Source organism: Zea mays, chromosome 9, assembly GCF_902167145.1.
Source record: "Zea mays cultivar B73 chromosome 9, Zm-B73-REFERENCE-NAM-5.0, whole genome shotgun sequence".
NCBI lineage: Eukaryota > Viridiplantae > Streptophyta > Magnoliopsida > Poales > Poaceae > Zea > Zea mays.
In genome coordinates, this window is record NC_050104.1 from 77,597,953 (window position 1) to 77,611,128 (window position 13,176).

Genomic DNA, 13,176 nt, shown 5'->3' on the forward strand with positions numbered 1-13,176 from the left:
GTAATTTCAGTGAAGTTCAAAGCTGTATTGTATGGAGAAATGGTGAATTCCCAGTGGTAAGCCCAAGTTATGATAAATAGAAAATCAATGCGCTGGTTTATTCCAATATTTAAGACGTGGATGAGGGCGCGCGAATATCGAAAGTTCTTCGAGGGAAGAGTTCGGAGAACAACAACATGCTTTCTTTGAAAATCCAAAAGCCCATATATATCATATCTTCTTTGCATTTAGATCGCTGTGTGTTTCGCGTGTGGCAGGGTTGGGGTTCATTGGCATCATGACTCCCTTTTTGGATAGGGGAATAAGAGAATTTCCAGGTCGTAGTGAGACTGCATCGTTCGAAGACGCATGTTCCTCTATTTCTTCTAATCTAAAGAGGTCATTCATTAGTGTGGCGTGGGTTCTCCCAATCATTAGAAGAAGAATCCAACAATGTATGTTCAAAAGGGGGCTGGGATTAGGTCTCATTTAAGACAGATCCTTAAACAGATATGGCTATAACCCTTCCTTAGACTTAGAGTGACTTGAGTGAAAGTGATAGCTTCTCCTACTTTCGAAACAGAACGACTAGGTGGAGTATATTGCCTATCTTTTGTGTATTCTCCCGCATATCGATTTCATGATTGTCGTCTACTTCCCTCTCCTGACTTGATTCTCTAATGCGAGTATGGCGCTTCTCTCTCCCGTCCGGTCTACCTTATTTTAGCGCATCCTCTCTCTCCCCTTCTTGGCTCTTTCGAGTTGCGACTCTTCTCCAAAAAACCCAAGGATATGCAATTCCCATTATGTGTGAGCATGCGTCCTTCATAGAGATAATTAGGTGGTTTGGCAATCAGTAAATTCTCATTCGGATGAGGAAGATGACTTGTTCGGAGGAAGGAAAAGAAAGAGAAAAAGGGTTTTTCTTAAAAGAGAAAGTCTGGCACATGCATATGCATAAGAAAAGCGGGGCTATTCTCTAGAATGCCTATTCCGTCCTGTTCTGCAAATCGATTTCTCAAATCTCCCCCGCTACTTTAATCCGATGCTTGACCTGCTTCCTGAAACGAAAGACTGCTCCACGAACATCTCAACAAAGCTTGCCCAAAGGACGAGAACCCCTTGACTGGCACTGCTGACCTTCCACCGGCGTATCCACGAACAGAAGCTGCTGTTGGTACCTTGCAATCGTATCCCGGCACCTTGACTGTCCTATCTGCTTGCCAAATAGAACTTTCCGATGGCCAACTCCAATTATTTTATTGAGTTCGCACCTCCAACCTCACCGGAATCAGTGGTAGCTGCTCCAAAGTAGTTCTGAAAGCGAAAGAAGAATCGGCTTCTGTGTCAGGGTCATCTAGAGAGTCGAAAGTAGAGTTTCAAGCAAGAGTGCGGCGCGAACCGGCAGATCTTATGAGATGAGAATCGAAGAATTTCATAGTTAGTGGGGCCAGGAAAACATTCCTTGTAATAGGTTACCCGAAGTAGAAGTGCCAGCTAGAATAGAAATCACTCGTATAATATAAGAGTTCTGTTCTCACTTCCTGATACGACCGATACGAAAGAAAGCATCTTCGTCAGAAACCCCGTTTGGATGATAGCTGATTTGACCTCGAGAGAAAGGGGGAAGATTTGATCCATTTGAAAGCCAGCGCAGCGCTATCTCAGTGAATGGGATTCGCTTAGGCAAATAGGCTCCTCAATCCATTACGAAGCCAGCAAAGAAAACGCTATTGGAGAGTTCCAAAGCAATCCAATTCTCACTTCTGCTGCTCTGCAGCTTACCTAAGAGTTCTCACGCCTAGTGAAGATCGGAATCAGGAAAGGGAAGAACGTTATTCTATGTTCCAGGCAGAACGTCTGTAGATGCTAGGTCAATTCCAGAGCCAGAGATAGAAAGACAGCTTGATTCGAACCAACCAATAGCCTGCCTCTACTCACTGTTGACAAAGGAGGAAGGTTTTCCCTCGGTCCAGTAGATTGCCGTAGTCAAAAGTCCATCTCGCTATATGGCAAAAGTCGTGTTTTTCTATTTCCCTTGACAAGAATCCAGGCAGTAATCACATCATTAGCATTGATCTACGCATTTCGAGAAAATAAGACGGGGCTACTTCACTTCCTAATTAATAAAGTAGGAGCGAGTACGGAGGTACTAGACCGTGATTCTGGTCCTGATGCGGACACACCTGTCGACAACAGAGAAGGGATTCAATTGAGAGCGGATAGCAAGATCGAATGAATGGATACTCTGAGATAGAACGATAAAAAGAAAATTTGATTAATCCTACAAAAGCCTTACAAGGCAGGTAAACTTTATGCAGTATCTGCTACAAAAAGAAGGTTAGAGAACAGGTTCCATCTACTTTATCCGCTTTTGGGCATGAAGAACATGCTTCTTTCTCAATTTATAGGAATCGTTAACCTTTTCATTGGATTGGTTTTTTTATGCAGTAGAGAAGCCGTTTCCTTTGAACTTGCTTGGTCCATCGGACAGATATAGACATGGAGAAGCTTTTCAATGTAAATCTTTCACTACTTTGTTTGGACCTTGCTTCTTCACTTAATGCTTGCTTTCCGTCTTGCCTTTGCTGGGCCTACGATAGGCTGTACTCCAATACGAAATAAGATTGTACATGAAGGTTGGTGAAAAGCAAAAGAAGCAATTGGTTCTCAAATGCCGTGACGTCACCTAGCTTTATTCTAAATTTATCATTCTATTGGTATGTATAGTGTCTTTCATCTGCTTTTTCATTCATTCTGCCCACAGCCGTTAGGTATTATGACAAAAGGAACCAGCATGTTGCGGAGCAGCCAAGTAAACCAAGAAATGACTCAAGTAATCCAAGGGCAGAGCAACGTAATCCAACGGAGGGGCTACGTGATCCAACAGAAGAGCTACGTAAACAAGGAACACATGAACCTGCTAAGGATCCATTCCACCTGCCAAGTAGACCAATCACAAGAGCTCGGGCCAAGAAATTCAATGAAGTAATCCATATCCATATGCTGATTCAGCAAGCCAAGCAAGATGTGGTGGAGAATGCGCTAACGCGCAACGGCTTTCGCGCTAGTTGCTCAATCCGTTGCTTGTTTGGTAAGATTACCTTGGGAAGTCTCAGGGACTGACTGAACCGAATGTATAGCGTCAAGATAAGAAGCACGCACTCCTACTAGACATGGAAGGAGTAAACCTCAAATATGCTTTCTTCCCTTAGGTATGTTTCTAGATTCTAGTCCGAAGTCGGTCGTTGATAGATTTATTTCTTTTGCTTGCTCTCCGTTACTTTCCCTTCCTATATTTAGAAATCGATGTAAAGACAATAAGAAAGTGGTTGAGACAGAAGATTCTTGGTAGTTTATTGGCTCTAAGTACAATGGGTACGTAAGTTATGTGTTTTGTTTCATGCTCCTTGGTGATTTTTCATCAATATGATTTATTGCCCATCGAGAACTAACTCTTAGTAGGTACTCAACGTTGAAATCACACCATCCGAAAGCAGAAAATCCATCCCATTAACGGAATATATGTGACACAGCTACCTTGTTCAAGGAGATACCATTCCCAAACCATAAGCAAGGAAGGGAAAATGGTGGGTTGTGGCTCCTAAAGTTTGGGTATGACTCCACTCCATTACAGGTACTGGTACTGGCTGCAAACTGGTTCTTGGGTTAATTATGATAGTTGTTGACGACATAGAAGGTTTTTCACACCAGTATCTACAGTACTTGATGCTAGGATGACTGGAGTCATGGAGCTTGTCAGGTTTCCAGATCCAGGTGCCTATCTTATTTAGATACTTCAGCTTATGCGGCACATCTCTTGCAGCCTATGCCGGCCTCAGATCTAACTAAATCTAAATGAGCCAATGTTTCTAAATCAAAATGCAAGGTTGAAGGAAGGGGAAAGTAGAGCATAATATGCAAGCGCCGCTTATGGGAATATCTTAGCCAGTTGAAAGAAGTGCCAGAAAGTATCTTCTAGTGACTTCCTTTGATCTTCACTAAAAAACAAGCTTCTTAAGTATTTATTTCAAAGAAGCAAGCAATATGACATTTTCTGTGTCTTCCATTGGCAGCACTATGGAAGAATGAAGTATTTGCATCTCCCTTATAGAGATTGGCTTCAAGCAAGGCAGTGAACCCGCACTGATCGAATGAATTCTTCTTTAAAAGCTCAAATCCAATGCTTTCATGCCCCATCCTGTGATCTAGTTGCCCTTTCTCGTCACTATTCTATTCTATATCGAATCGAGAAAGCTTTACTTCACTTCTATTTGCTTTGCTTTGCCTAAGAGAAAAAGAGATTCCCATTGGCCCCGGGCCTATATCACTATATCATGTTTGCTTTCAAGCAAGAGTTCAACGAGAAAACGAATCTATAGATGAAGCGGAAGATCCTCCTACGAGAAAAGAGATCGAATCCTGCATAGTGCCAGGCCATGAAGTAAAAGAATGCTTTCCCTTGGGCCCATTTCATCCTATTTATCTATGTCAAATCAAGGCAGAACGTCCGTAGATGCTAGTGCATTAGTATTAGTTGGGCAAGGCAGCTCAGGGCTAGCAACTGAGCGAAAGACACCGGAAAGTGCTTTAAAGGTGCCGGGATACGATTGCAAGGTACCAGCAGTAGCAAGTTGCAAGTAGATCATCTCTCTTTCTTTCTACTCGCGGGAGTGGTGTTTCGGGTCAGGCTAAAGACATCGAACTGCGGATCAGTCGTGATAGAAACCCCTTTCTAGAATAGAAAGCGGAAAGGATGCGCCGGCTCGCCCCGCCGGGAGAGGCTGAAAGGCAGAAAGGAAACATAGGAACCACCAATCTAGTCATTGCTTCTCTTCTCCCAACTCCTGAGAACTAATAACAGGATGAAACCGGAGCCAGACCCAGTTTAGATAAGGTATGTCTCTGCTCGACCATACTTCTGGATCCCTTCTGCCCTTGCACTCGAGGACCATTTCCTGGCGCAGAGAGACCTGATTGACTGCATTTCCAGCTGGGCAAGCAATTCCATGAAAAGAAGAGATGACCGGTTGCGGGGAGGCCAAGGCCAGAGGATTGTGCAGTGCCGGATCTATCTCTTTCCAAAATATCATAGAGAAATAAAAGAAATGAGGTGTTAGATCTTGATTCTCCGCAAAAGTTAGGGGACCAATAGAGGTCCGCAATAGTGCCCCGAAATGGGAGCCGCAGACCCCGCAACCTGTCCAGCTGTAGTAGGAGATTCCAGTATGAAGCACATCATTGCGTTGATTCTACGATTCCATGATTCAAACATGACTGATGTTCAGTCATTCGCTACTCAATAAATTGTGGGGCTTCATGGTTGCAACTATGAGAGTGGAGAAGATCCCAGTTATGGACTTTTTTAATATGTCTAGGTTTCACGGTATTCTTATGATGAAACATATTATTGCCAATAGGCATGAATGAGTACTGAAGCTATTAAAGAGAAAAGTTTACGTTTATGAGTTTTAAGTTCTGATACCCGGTCTTTCCTACTTTTGTGATCTGGTGTGATCGACTTGTGGAGGGAAGTACTTAATACGCGTTTCAAGAACAACCCAGGGAAAGAAGACTGGTGAGATATGGAATGGAAAAGGTTGGAAAAAGGGGTACTAATAAAAGTGAAAGGCCAGGCTTATAGCTAAGAAATTTACTTAATAACACGACCCCTTACTCAGTTTGCCTTACTCGAAAGAAGCACGAGCGTCACCCTAGCCAGCATTCTTTTTATTTGGATTTGGATTTAGTAGAATCCAAGCCATCTTACTCATTGATTAGTAGAGGTCAATTCAATGCTCTAATAAGCTTGCGAGAAAGCCTAAGTGAAGTTCAGTCTCTTTTTTAGTCTGTCTCTTTTCAGTTTTTAAGCAAGTGACCATAGGGCAATGGAAAGATCTGATACGGCCGGCGTTATAGGCCTTGTAGGTTGCAACTCCTTCTAAGATAATAAAACGTAACCACGAGGGAGATTACGAATATTCCAAGCATATACATCTTAGGCCAGTAAGCTAAGGATAGATGAAATCCAGTAAGACAGCCAAGCCAGAAGCAAACGAGTTATCAAGTGGCGAGATAAAGCTTTGTATAGCTGCTGTCTTTTTCATATATACATATGTAGAAAGGGGTATAGCTGAGGAGTTTTGAATTCGAAGAGCAGGCATATTGAGAATAAGCGAGTAGTTTTATTTCTTACCTCACTACTGTTTCAAGTGCTTTTGCCTTCTAGCGAGTGTGAGTTCCCCCTAGGTAGGGCGGGCTATAGACTAAAAGATATCTGTCAATGATAGAGCAGTAGATTTCTTTCTTTTAAGAGTTCTCTTGCTTGTTTTGATTCTGTTTATTGTATTCTGAAGTTCGTTCATCACCTTACTTTTCGTGTCCATCTAGGACTGTTGGTTTATACATGGATCCTATTCTAGACTAGAATAGAACGCGTATCTACGACTTTCCCATCCAAGTAAGCCACGGTGAAGGAAGGTTAAATCTTGTCTAATATATATAAACTTGACCTTTGTTGGTTCATACATACCTTTTCATTCCTGCTAGTAAGGCATTCCAGGTTTGATCAGTGCTTTTCTCGAGGAAGATCAAGATCCAGCTCTAACCATAGTCGGTTCTGCCGGTTTAAGTTTCAGGGCAAGTTTCTTGTGTGGGTGGATACGGTTTCATTCTGACCTTTGATTGTTGACTTCGGGCAAGGTCAAGTCATGGGATATAGTTCAAAAAGTGCCAGAAGGCAGCTACGTCTGAGTTGGATATGGAAGCTGGGTGAAGTAAGACCAATAGAGATGAACTATTGATATTGACCTGGCTAGCGCTAACGCTTTGCAAGGGAGATGGGTCCGCTTGAAATCGCTAGAGTGAGAAGATCTGCTAATGCATATGCTAATAGGCCTGGTTCAACCAAAGCATTTCTTCATGCCCGATTCTACTTATGATTTTTCTGAGTGCTAATACTTCAACTACTATTGTGGCCGGGTCTAGTTCTGCTTGAATCGAAATAGCATCGAATGACGTTCTGCCTGGAATTGACCTTGCTTCTACTTCTTCCGCACCTGCGACTGTATGCGAACGTAAACCGGCACGGGATTCTTTTCCACCCGCTTCTAACTTCTTCCTTGAATCGAACTAGTTTTTATTCCTGAACTCCGGAAATCGTATCCCTTGGGCAACCCATTTATGTAAAGTAAATATTCTACATCTGACTTGATACAAACCTGCACCACCAGCTTCTTCCTTTATACCAGTTCGAGGCGAGGATTGATTGCTTGATCTCAAAAACTCCTAGTTAATGTGCATCAACATTGGAGTCGGTAGCTTCGTCTTCTGCCTCAGGTTTAAAATCACTTATTCCTAGCCGCCTATCCTATCCATGCGCCGCAATAGAGGAAAGAGCAGCAAAGAAATCAAAAGCGTGAAAATGTCTCGATATCGATATGTTAGATGGAGCTCAATCAATAGGTGCCGGATTTCTTATTTCTCAGAGCTGAGGTCAACCTTGCCAACTCTAGTTCTTCCTCGGCCAAGTAATGTAGATTTCCTTGGGAATTCTAGTGATCTCTTTCTTCTTCAGCTACTGCTACGAACGTATTTAGTTTAGAACGAGTAACTACTCGAGGAACTAGGCCATGGTTTCCGTTAGTCTAAGTAGATCAAATCTTGTTGGCAAGAGGACTACTACTGGGATGGGATTATTCTATTACTAATTGATGACCTGGGGGGCTACTCTTCTTTCTCCACTACATATATTTATTTACTGACCTGTTGATAGCGGGGGCAGTAAAGAGGAGAGGAGGAAAAAGAAGTAGAGTTAGGTTCTGTTCTTGTGTGTAAGCCCTCGGTCGATTCGTCTGCTCATTCACAGCGTATGATTCTTATCCAATTGCTTCTTCTGAAAACGCGGCGTCGGTTAATCTTTCTTATTCTCCCTTCGGGGCTCCTCATGTTGCTACTAATAGAAACAGTTCGGACCTTGCTCATACAATCCTCGGGACTACTATTGGTTAATCTTTGTCCTCCCTAGGGAAAGACGATACTTTTTGGGAAAGACAGGGTTAGCGCTGCCTGGGTTGAGCCATTCCTAACAACTCATCCAGCTTGACTAGCTTGCATTAAGAGTAGTTCATTTCCTATAAAGTGTAGCGAGTTTTCTACCTTTTCACATAACCGAGAAAAAAGGCAAAGTTACCCTACTACATGTATTAGCTAGTTTTGTCTAGTCAACATCTAACGCTCATTTCACTATGGGATTTATTTACTCCGATTGCTTCTACTCTCTTACAGCTGGGTGCGCCTATAAGGAAGACTTTTCATAGATTGACTTTGGACAGGCAAGTTGAACTATCAGGCTTCACTAACACAAGTAAGAACAAGTAGAAAACTCCGTATTAAGGGCTGACTTTCCTTTTGACCTAGTTCTTAGCACTAGTGATTAGCACAAAGGAGGAGAGAAAAAAGGATTGAATAAGCGAGCACCAGCATTGACTTTCTTGCTTTAACTAACCTGACGCCTGGCCCTTTTGCTCTAGGCTCTACTCCTTGTCATTGATTTCTAGCTAGCTTTCCCACTCGCATAAAAGGAATGAATCGAGGGTATTTACTTGCATTTCTTTGTCCTACTTGGGTTGGGCTTTAAGAAGAGAGGATTTATTAGCACGACGAGCATCGCATGCTAACCGGGGGATTGAATAGGATATCATAGAATGTAGCATATTGTCTTAACTTATAGGGTAGGGTCTTTCCTATAGCAAATCCTCAGTTTCTGTCCAGAGTCCGCCCTTTAGGTGATGGATCATCTTTATAGAGAGACTAACAATAAGACTAGATTAGATCGTGTGCTTCTTTATAGACGGTGGGCTTAGGTGGATCTCCCTCATCTACCTAGACTAGATTAGAGTGCTCTTATCCTAACCTTAGAGCCTAGTTTTTTACGTGAACTCTTGGGCATTATCGCATTCATGATGACTTATGGGCATAACCAGACGAAGTTAAGAGCTACCTATTGTGCATTAGGTTTTCCTCTAGGATCCGGTTGTAGGGAAAAAGCATTGGTGTATGAGCCTACTGTACCGACTCTCCTCATACTTATGGAGCAAGATCCTGTCCCTTTCTTATAACAGCTCAAGTCAGGAGGGGGAGTATAACACATACCCCTCGTAGGCGGTGGCTAGTTTGAGAACTAATTGCTCATGGCGAGCTTGTTGGATCTTCTTATCCAATCTATCTACAAGATCGGTCAATCTAAACTTTGTCTTATATTCCTATCTCTTGAATTCAACTCTGAGCAGATCGTAGACAGCATGAGGATTAACATTTAGGAACGATGGCATTAAAAGACCGGTTGAATTCACCCTTTCCTCCTTCCATCAAACTCTGGATCCGGGCTCTCCTCCACTATCGTTCCGGGTTGATGAAAGCTCCAACTCCCTATCCTATTTCACCTCGCTTCGGGTTTGCTTTCTTGTTAGCATGTTTGAATCAGCATAAGTGGAGTGCATTGTTTCTTCAGCGTTTTTCACAATTTTATGTTGTGTGAAAGTGCAGAAAGAGATTGAGAATTTCCAACTGTGCTTGGCTTATTTCTTATTTGAAAGTGAGAGTGCTTACTCTTCAAACTCAGACTCACTCAGACCAAGCCTACAAAAAAACAGGGATCTCACCTCTCCCCAAAAAGACATCAACTATATGAATGCATTCTTTGCCACCATAACTCCACCAAGACACACACCAAGGGTAGCGAGAACTCCTGGTGGACACAGGAAAAAAATATGCAACCAACCCGAAGATGAGGATGTGAACCGCATTACTTCGATCAATAGACTTTGAAGTAAAGTGAAGCGAAGTGACTTTGTGAATTCCACTCGTCTATATATGAGATTTGTGGGTAGCCTTCAATCTCTTCAACTATATAGGCTCACATCAATAGAGAAAATCTCTATCTTCTCTACTAAGAGACTTCTTTTTCTTTCTAGAGATTCCTCTTTCCTATATATATAGAATATACAAGTTGGGTTCGAACCAACGACTCCACCCTCATATGGATTGTGATGCGCGCTCCTTGCTTATCCCAGGCTAGGCTACCAATGAGATCCCACTCACTGGCTTTGGTTAGTTATAGTCAATCCATACCGCCTTCCTAAGGTTAGATCAGATGGCTTGGTTTCATTTCTGAATAAAGAGGAGGCTCGGGAGAGTGAATCTCGTACCTGGCTGGCTTTGATGCGGGTTCCAGGTCATTCAGCTGCTGCTACTTACTTGATGCGTGTACTTCCAGGTTGGAGTTCTTTTACTTTCAAGTTAATCTACTTATTGGACTGGACTGAGTTCTTCGAATAGTTTATTTATGCGAGTTCATTGAAAGACTTAGTGGACCCAGTGAATTAACTTACTCATCGGGATTTTTATATTGAACCGGTGTGTTGAGTAAATGACTAGTTTAGTTGGGTAGAAAGGAATGGTAGCACAGTGCTACATGAACGACTATAACAAGTAGCTTTTTCTGGTGATAAGGAAGGCACTAGTTGGCTCAGCAGTAGTTAGTTAAGCAGGTTCCAAGGCAGGCGAGACAGTGGAATGCCTAGGGACAGCTTGATATGCACCAAGGAAAGTTGGAGCGAAATGGGCTGGTGGCTCAGTTGCTACAGGACTAGTGAAACGAACAGTCAGCTCAGTCAAGAGCAGGTAATTTGTTGGGACAGCCAAGCAAACAGATGTGCTATTTTGTTTTTCCCTTGCATCAACAACTATCCCTAGCTTTCCTGGACCGGGTATATACTCCTCTTTGTCCAGTAGCTCAGTAAGTTGGAACGCGTATTCCAATCCAAGGAAGAAAAGCAGTGACTCTCTGAAACTAGTCAGTGCTCGCTACAGTTGCTTACTACTTGCTCGGGTCAGGCAACAGTGGAGATTCCAGAGAATCTTATGATTTTGGGCCCTATATATTTCTTTCAGGGTTCGGCCAAATATTACGAAGGAAACGGAGAACTATTGCTCGCCTAGATGGCATTCCAAAATGAATGGCGAGGAGACACTCAACCTTTTTGGTATACCTTGAGTAATCCCAACCAATAGGTGCTGGCTGGTCACATTGAATTACTAGGGCTTCTCTCTCTCAATCATTTCATTTCCGTCTCGTAGATCTGCTTCCAGAGGCCACAGGCACGAAGTGTTTGTACAACTATTTAAATGCTATTAAACTCTTTCTTCATGCATGTTGGGTACAAGACAATGATTAGAATCGACTACTGTTAGGCGTGCACGTATCATTCCTGTCAACTTATTCCATAAGGGTAGCTTCACCAGCAAGCACGGGTGAGAATGGGTGTATAAAGTCATTGACAAGGAGAAGAAGCCGCTTCTGTCAGGGGATTGGATTACCCATGAGTCCATCTATGCGGAAATGCAATATTTTAAGCGATCCTCTACTCTCTAAAGCAAGCCACTGAGCTCTGTCAGGTCAGGTAACATAAGACTAACTAGCAAATGCGATACAAATCTATGCACCAACGATTCGAACTTAAAATCTTAGACGTATGTTAACATGAAAGGAGGGGCCTGCCTATTAAGCATTCTATTCCATTTCGTGGAAATGCATGCCAGGGATTGGCCACCCACAAGCACTTCTCCTCCATTGGCGATGTGGGTGAGTTGAGACTGAAAAAAGGGGCTCTTAAGGGTTCCAATTCAGATTTAAGGTCTACGGCTGAATAGAAATAGCAGTATAACTCCCTATAATCCGTGCTGTATTTCCCGTCAGTTTCTTTCTGTCCTACGGAACATGAGTTTTGTATGGAAAAAGGGCTTGCTTGCCCATAGGTAAAAAGACTCAAGGTATACTTTAGGCGTTAAAAGCTGGCTTATTACTTGGAAGAATGACATAAGCTAATAAGATGGGCTTACAAATTTCATTGTAGTGATAGAAATCTTCCTTTCAGTGATTCACCTACCTGGATTTCCCGCCCTGTCATCTCACTAGTCAATGGAAAGAAACCTTTGTCAAGAGTCTGCAAGCACAAGAGTGACTACAACTTTTACTTTACCTTATAATTTAAACTTTGACTTATAAATAACTCTTAGGAAAGCCAGCCCCTTATTAGTACTCCAGAGAGCTACTTCACCCAGAATAAAGAGAAGGTTCGAAGAAACTAATGCATAAAGACCAGGGGCAGGAGTATAGAGAGTACAGCGAAGAAGCGTGTGAGTGGTTTGGACGGAGTGGCAGAAAGGAAGAACCCTCATCTCTTGGACTAAACTCGTACTTTGCGAGAGGCAATACGCAGGAGTAGGAATTCCGATCGGACTTGCTTCTGGGATGGGAGTGCGGACTGCTTTTCTTAGTTACTTTCTTTTTGGTATTTCGTATTTTCAGATGCGTCTTCTTCTTTCTCAGATGGCCCGCATGTAGGTCCAGTGTGCTGCTTTCTTAAGCTGAGTCGTAGCCCTTGACCAACCAGTTAGCCTGTCCCTGCCTTCTCACAGTGGATTTCTCAACAATCTCTTCTCTCAAAGAAGGAATGGAGAGCTCTGTCCTCTCCCTTTTCCTATGCGCGCGTTCATAGTGATATGAGTGAATCGATGTGTATTTATGAGGATCAAACCCTAGAGTGATTCTATCGTAGATTAGGTCTCTGGATCCGGTGTGCCTTGGCCTGACAGCAAGCTGAACAACTTTGCTGATCATCTGGCTTGACTGGGATTCTCCTCTCATAGAACAGATGACTGATGACTTTGTTGGAGGGATGGCCTAAACAAACGTTTATGCCAGAGTGCTTCGGTTGAAGAAAAAACAGAAGGTGAAGCTTGCTCTGTGATGAATTGGGCCTTCCTTCAGCTTCCACATCCTGCTTTGAATTCAAGAGTCCTTCTTTTCTTGAATTGGTCTGGTCGGTCAGTGGTTTGTTTTCTGGGCCTGAATCCCGATCCCCTATTAGAACCTTCTCAAGCAAACCCTCGTAATCCTTTTACATCTCTTAGTCTAGCCCATGCATACCTTGCTTTACCCATCGTTACTTATCGTTCAACTTAGAGCTCGATAGCAAATTCTTCGAGAGTCTCTTGTTCCATCTACTATCCTTTCTGAAGATAATAGAGTAACAGTGCTCCATAGAGAGAGAAAGAAGACACAGTAATGGTAAGCCATTGTAGGGATCAGCCTAGAAGGAGAATCATTAATTCTTGTTTTCATGATATGATGAA